The following is a 7,759-nucleotide window of genomic DNA, read 5'->3' as shown; positions in this document are numbered from 1 at the left end:
TAATTTCTTGGACAGTGTTTGACAGTAAACTACCGTTTAAAAGTGATGAACGCCGTGAACGTCCAAGTTTTTAGCAATCAACATGGCTACAAAAGTAGCCGCATCTAGAGGAACATTTGAATATATATTTGGTAAATAGGTAAAGTACCTACAGACAGATACTAGATATACTAGAATCTAGATAGACCATTTATAGCACATTTATTGTCAAGTATAGAGAAAAGAGGCCTTTGCCCTCAGAGAACGTCACTTTTGTTACAGGTTAACGACGTTCGAAAACAAATACACTCCACAGCAAACACAATCGGTAGATTGTGCTAACATCTGCTCTGTTACAATTTATTCTTTTTTTTTAATAAGAATTGTAAAAGATAAACTTATCTACCTAGGTATTTTCTGTAAAATGCCTTATGCCCAGCCCAGCTGAGTTTGTTGTGGGCTTCTTAGGGCGCGCTTGGAATTCTCGTGATTTTAGTTTTAAGTTTAGGTAATTTTATTATTATCACTATTAGGTAGGTAGGTACATCATTTTCTTACAAATTCTACAATTATTTGACAATCAAAAACTGTAGTACAATTTGAATAAATGATTTGAGTTTTGAGTTTGAAGTTGAGTAATATGTTATGTACCTAGGTAGTTAGGTACCTACTAACCTAATCAATTTTATTATACTTAAATGTATCCACGGATTACTTTTTCGTGGTGTGTATCTCCCTAGACTTTGTCATAAAGTGGTCACAGGATAGGTGATTGGTCGACATGGTGGACTGGTAGATATAAGTACCTACCTACTTTGGTTAGTTTGGCTACCTAATTTACCCGGCGCTTTAGCCCTTCTGGAGTTAGGTTCTTCAGTCGATCACATTGTCAGTGCACTTCGCGGTAACAAGATCGTATGGGCCGCATGATGTGCCTCTCGCATTTCAGCGTGATAGTAGATACGCGACAGGCCGAGATGGCAATCATTTTCCCAAAAAAGAAATATAAAGTTTTTGCATTCAATCAGATGTGCATACTTTCTACGGTCACGAGGTCAATAAGGTCAATGACCTTTCATTTGAAAAAAATCCGTTTTTACGCTAGTAAAAGTATGGACATGACTATCTTAGCCGTTAAGAAAATAATAATTCCTATAATGGATTTTCTATGTGCATAAGATAAGCTATTCGACTTGTAAATAGAGTCTTAACACGTAAGAGACGTTATTCTCATCATGTACGATGCATTGAAAGGTCAATGGCCGGTCTAACAATATTGACACGAGCAAGAGGAGTCGATATCGCCGCATACAAATATTGTAGCCAAATACGATAGATGTGTATAGGGGACATTTTAATGCGTCGTTGTATGGAAGCTTAGTGTCGGATATGGGATATCAGTAATACTATTATCGAAAATCGTTCACATAATGACTTTTTATACGCGGATATGGAATATTATTTATATTCATCTATAAAAAAGCATTTTTACCCGCGTCATGTTTTATTGGGTGCGCCTTAGCGACTGGAACAAGCTAAATACAATTTTTTTGAAATATTAATGTAAATCAAGTGTAAATTAAAAATTTATAACACCCCCGACAAGTGAAGGTTACAGTAACTAGAAAAGGGCTGATAACTTTCAAACGGCCGAACCGATTTTCTTGGAGTAAGTATAGCTAAGACTACTCTTGATTAAGCCATCTTTCAAACAAAAAAAACTAAATTAAAATCGGTTCATTAGTTCAGGCGCTACGATGCCACAGACAGATACACAGATACACACGTCAAACTTATAACCCCTCTCTTTTTGGGTCGGGGGTTTAATAATATTAGGTAAGTAGGTGCCTACTATTACTATTCCAATTGGATCAAACCCTCAAAATAATTTTGGATTTAATTGCTTTAAAATGAGGCCGTCCCAAACCTCTGATCAATAAGTTTATATAAGTAAATCTGCCTGTACCTAATGTAGGTAATATTAAGTGGGTAAGCAATTGTTTAAATTATATCATTGACATGAATGAATGAGGAAGAACGCTATTGTGGAAGAATACTCGATTTATTCTTGATGAAAGTGAAAGAAAGTCGTTTGACCAATACATCATTTTCATCACGCGAACATAGCGGAAGCATAAGCGAAAAAGAATCTCAACTTTTTTCTTACTAGCGCAAACGTTAGACATTCCTACCGGCCAGTGTCAGTTACCGCTGGCTCCATTGAGAAAAAATGGACTATCGTGATTACATACCACTTGGTGGACATGCGAGACTTTGATTACGTGATACGATAACATTTAATTAGTTTGGATGTAGAGTACGATACGCGAATAGTAAACACAAATTTTAAAAAAATGAATATACTATTGAAATCATGACTTTAATTATTACATAATTTTTTGAGATTATGATAATAGGAATGAATGAGATAAGGATAAAAAATATATTGAAAATATTTATTTAACTAATTAATGAGGGGTTTTAATAAGTCAACCATTATTTTTCATGTTATACCCACATTCCCGTTCATATTTATTAGTTAACTTGTTGAAGATGTAAATATTGGATAGGGTATATCTAGTGACTGAATTTATCCACAATCACCCTTGTCTATATTTTGTAAACTAATCGCTATACATCCCGTCCATCTATTTTTTCCGTTAACGACGCCATGTTTGTAAATGTTGCTGCCGGTTGGTGAATGAATTTCGCGCGGTTTCCGCGATTTGGCACAAGAACTTATTTGTATTCAGATATACATACCTAGCTACTTTATAGCCGAATAATAAAATATTGTTTGAGTTAGAAAAAGTTGAAATCATAAAAATAATCAAAATATAGCGTTGTTTTAAATAACATTTTCAATAGTGTATCTGGTAGAATATCTACCTAATTTAAGTTCTTTCGAAAAACATTAGGTCCTTAATATTCTTTATTATCTAATCTAATCTTAATTGCTCTTGATCCTAAGTAGTGATCGTACCTACCTAAAGGGGTAGGTACGATTTTGTTACTTATTATAATAAAACTTTTATTTGTACCTCAGCAGTATTCTTTATTCTATCTATTTTAAAATTGATGTTATACAAACATCTAAATAATTGCCTTCAAGACCCCAATAGATAGTAAACGTAAAGATAATATTCCTTCCTAGGTATTGGTACCGTTGTTTACACAACATCGTTCATATTATTATCTGATAATAATTATTATAGTTTCCTATACAGAGCATAGACTAACACCTTTTCACGATATCTGTAAAACCGTTAACTAACCATCTTGCCATGTTAGATAAGATAAATAAGCATGACAGTACCTGTATGTTCGTCCTTTGGTTCAAACAAATATTTTTAAATATTTTCCATCTTACCTACTATCTTATAATTTTATTTTTATCAATTAATATCGATTAATGTCATGGCAAAAGATAATAATAATAATTTTAGAGCTTGATTTGAATTAATGCTATAGGCACCCAGGTAGGTACCTACCCGCTTATTAATAGATATCTTACTTCGATTTGATAAGTCCGATAATTCATTGTGTTTCATGAATAAAGAATTTCAACAGCTGTACTTAACTGTAGATATAATGTGTAAAACCTTAGGGTACTTTCATGATTATTATTACTTAAATCAAATTAGAATCTAGGTAAGATAATCCTTCGTAGGCTTCTTTCTTATGTTTTTATAATTTATAGGTACTTAGTACCTACCTAGGTATATATTTTATAACTAACGATAAATTATCTTTAAGTGCTATTATATACCTATTTCCTGTTTATAAATAAATAATTAAATAATATCTAGCTTGTGGATAAGTTAATATTAATTTGAATGTGAATGTTTTGGAGATAAGAGATCATAGCAAAGCACAAACGTTGACCACGTGTTTACAGATCGAAGGGTGTCATGTTTGTTCAACTCCATTTTGACCGATTACCAAAGGTCAGACTCCTGAGATGGACCGAATCAATTGCCGATTATACGCGTCAGTAAATATTGCCGGAATGGGTAGGAACATAAACTACCAGTAACTACTAAATACCTAAACAAGTTTAATATCCAAGCATTAACGTTTCTATATTTTTTTTTTCATATTATGAAGTGGCATGTAAAAGGTAGGTTGTACTTATTTACTGTGGGATATTTTGATTTTTAGACTAGGCAGATAGATAAAGCAATTAACATTAGTTCCATGTAATCTATTAACTTTTAAGCTTTTAATAATCTTTATTCTTAATGAATTATAAGGGGTTTTAAAGGATTTATTTAGGTTGACATGTAATTTAAATTAATTTTACCTGAGTAAGTTTTTCATTTGTATTGACTATCTATCATTTTATTTTACCTATCATGAATACGTAATCTCTAATCTAAATAATATGAACAAAAATAAAGGCACACAACGGCTATGTACTACTTTTAAAAAAATATATAAGTAATTATTTATATTATTGATAATGCGTTCTTAATAACGATTGATTAAAATAAAACGAGTGCTTTGGGCATCTCCATATTATCATTACGCACTCTCAATGATCCACCTGAGCTCGCCCGCCGCCGGACAATCTGTATCAGGACGACGAAACGATCAACGCTATCTGTCTCACTCTTTACCGTCTCGCGTGAGATGCGCTCTCTCCTTCTCCCCGCGCGCGCCCGGCCCGTCCGTCGCTCTCGACCAATCGGCGGCCATCTTCTGCTCCCCCGAGAGCAGAGCGACAGTGCGTACTCTCATCACGATCACAAGGAGACGACATCTCGCCGTGCGAGGTTGTCGTTCCCGCGGAAGATGCGCATCAAACACGAGTGACCGATACATATAAATTACAAGTGCCTTACAACTTTTATGTGTTTATGAGACTATTTTATAAGAAAAACAATCTGTGCTCAATTCAAGTTATCGTGATAAGTGAGAGACTGGGAGGAGAGTACGGAAATTGGACTTTTTGTTACAATTATTTCACCTGTTGTCCGATAGCGTGAAAATTATCCACGATTGGGTAAGTGCCATTCTGATTAGATTACAATGCAAATTATCGTTTGTTACGGCTGGCGCTGTCCTATGTTTATATTTGGGTGCCTATAGGTTCCTTATAAACCGAGTAGCGCAGTGCTTTTAGCGGCAAGCAATGACTTTGTCGTTTCTTGAACTCTGACGTTGAGTTCAAATATGCAATAGTTTGAAAAAAAATTAATTGATTTTTCGTAAATTTTAAACAATAATGGTGTGCAATTTGTGATAAAAAGCTGGTTTTACGACACGGAGCATATTTGCCCATATTTGATTTTTAATTATTTGGTAAAATAGTTGACTCTTAGTATATTAATTCTAAATAAATTGACAACCTACCTACTTACTTTATGTGTAAAATTTCTACTATAATAATTTCTTAATTGCCAGAAGTAAAATATTTTTTATTGAATGTGTGCCTACCTAAAATAATTAATTTATTAATCATTTCTAATGCAGGCACGTCCTACCTTGGTTCTTCTGTTTAAAAACGAGACTTTTTGATCGTAAATTGATATTTTCTTTTCCTTTTTTCGCCGACGGATTTTTGTTATCCTGGGAACATTAAAAATCCTCTTAGGTATATCAACAGAAATCCAAATAAATAATGGGTATAACCCTAATTCTGCTTGAGTAAAAAATATTTTGTATGGATAGAACAAATAAGTACTACTTACCTATTTAGGTTCTGTAACCTTTGTGTACATTTTTAGAGATTTTAAAGTAGGTAGGTAGGTAGGTTTTTACTGACTGCACCATTCTACTTATCTGGATGAAGAAAGTCTTTCTTAAAGGATTTTAAGATTTTAGTACGTACCTATCTATATATTTATAATATTATCTGCACCAAAGAACCTATTTCATTCGTTGAAAGCAATCAAACAAAAATACTAAACTAATTAGGTACCTACCTACTTAATAAAAATATTTTTTTAATAAGTGTAAGTACCTATTTATAATATATTTACTAAGATTCCCCGATCTATGTAGGTACCTACTTATTCTAATAAGATTCTGGTAAGAATAATAATAATTAATCAATCCTATCTAACTTATTTATTAACAAATGGGTTAAAAATCTAAAACTAGGTGATTATAGGTAAGTAATAAGGTAATCACTTAGTTTTCGATTTTATAAATGTTATCACTTACTGAATGCTAAGTGCTACACAACAAGTGTAAATAAAAAAATTATAACACCCCCGACAAGTGAAGGTTACAGTAACTAGAAAAGAGCTGATAATAACTTTCAAACGGCTGAACCGATTTTCTTGGATTATAGCTAAGAACACTCTCGCTCAAGCCACTTTTCAAACAAAAACACTAAATTAAGGTCGTTTCATTAGTTTAGGAGCTACGATGCCACCGACAGATACACAGGTCAACCTTATAAAACCCCTTTTTGGGTCGGGGGTTAAAAATGGGCATCTAACTGTCTACCGAGTAGCGGAAATACTGATTCATATAAATATTGAATACCTAATTGAAATAAAAAATAAGAGATGATCGTTTAAACTCTAAAATAAGAAAAAGGTTTTTAATTTTAAGCGAGAATTTAATAACTTTTGAAACTTGTATTAAATCGTGTTTAATTCTTATCAAACTTTAATTTATTATTTTCACATACCTACCCGAATACCTACCTAGCTATACCTAAGCCATTAGTATGGTGGTAAGGCCACTAAGTACCTAAGGAAATAAGTAATAATATGTATGTAGGTACTAGGTAGGAGTTAGGTAGGCTGCTACTGCTAATTCGGCCCAACCCAGTCTCTCATCATCACCGACGAAGTTTGGCGATCATCATCCGAAAAGCTTTTCTATCTGAAGCCGCATCTTTTAATTTAATGTAAAAATATTCCTTCTCTACACGTCTAAACCCAAAAATTCGATGCTCTAAGTTTAAACTAAATTGTCAGTTTTAAAACTAACGCTATCAATCCTTTTCTGCAGTTAGGTAAGTACCTAGGTAACAGTGTGAAAATAATAGCGCACTATTTCTAGACCTGTCGAATTCATTAGGTAAGTTTGGAGATTGTGTACAATAATTGAATTAGCAACATTTGACAAACTAGCTGTGTCATTAAAACTAATTAAAAATCTGTTAAATAAAATAATGGTGTACCTAGCTACGCGTCTCAATTCCGTGACAGTTGCACTAATAGGTGTGTACTACCATCCTACGATCTGCTCTTTGTTTAAGAGCTTTTAATGACGCAATGTCGTTAAAGTAATTTATCTGTAGCTATAAGCTGGTACCTATTAGCTAATAAGTACGTACATTAGCAGGTTTCAACTAGGTAGGTCTACGGCAGTTATGTGCCAAAAGCAACGAAATTATCACCTATAAGTACCTACTTACCTACGCGACAGATCGAAATGGCAATCGGAGTGAGGACGTTCCGCACATCCGCATAGACCCGCGCTAACCTAGTGCGGGATAGTGCGGGTGACCTGACGCGTACTATAGTAAGTAACATCATCATCATCATAATCAACTTATTGCCGGCTAACAACTCAGCACGGTTCTCCGAGAAAGTATTAGGCCATAGTCTACCACCAACCAACCAGCACCACCAACTTGCCAGCCCACTACTGAGTATGGGTCTCCCTTAGAGTGAGAAGTGTTTAGGCCATAGTCTGCCACGCTGGCCCAAGTGCGGATTGGCAGACTTCACACACGTTTGTGAAGAACTACATAAGTATATGGTGAACTCCCAGGCATGCAGGTTTCCTCACGATGTTTTCCTTCGACGTTTAAGAG

At 34.2% G+C, this 7,759-nt stretch overlaps 1 protein-coding gene across 1 annotated transcript in view; it reads left to right on the top strand.

Annotated features, from left to right (window-relative positions):
• Positions 1 to 4,844: 4,844 nt before the first annotated feature.
• The window catches only part of LOC123865150 (ras-responsive element-binding protein 1-like), a 33,851-nt gene continuing 30,936 nt past the window's right edge, over positions 4,845 to 7,759 (top strand). Inside the window, exon 1 of the mRNA XM_045906005.1 lies at positions 4,845 to 4,984. The gene's annotated coding sequence lies outside the window, so the exon portion shown is untranslated. The remainder of the gene's footprint in view (positions 4,985 to 7,759) is intronic.

Source organism: Maniola jurtina, chromosome 5 (genome assembly GCF_905333055.1).
Source record: "Maniola jurtina chromosome 5, ilManJurt1.1, whole genome shotgun sequence".
Classification (NCBI taxonomy): Eukaryota; Metazoa; Arthropoda; class Insecta; order Lepidoptera; family Nymphalidae; genus Maniola; species Maniola jurtina.
This window is presented reverse-complemented; position numbering and strand designations above follow the sequence as displayed.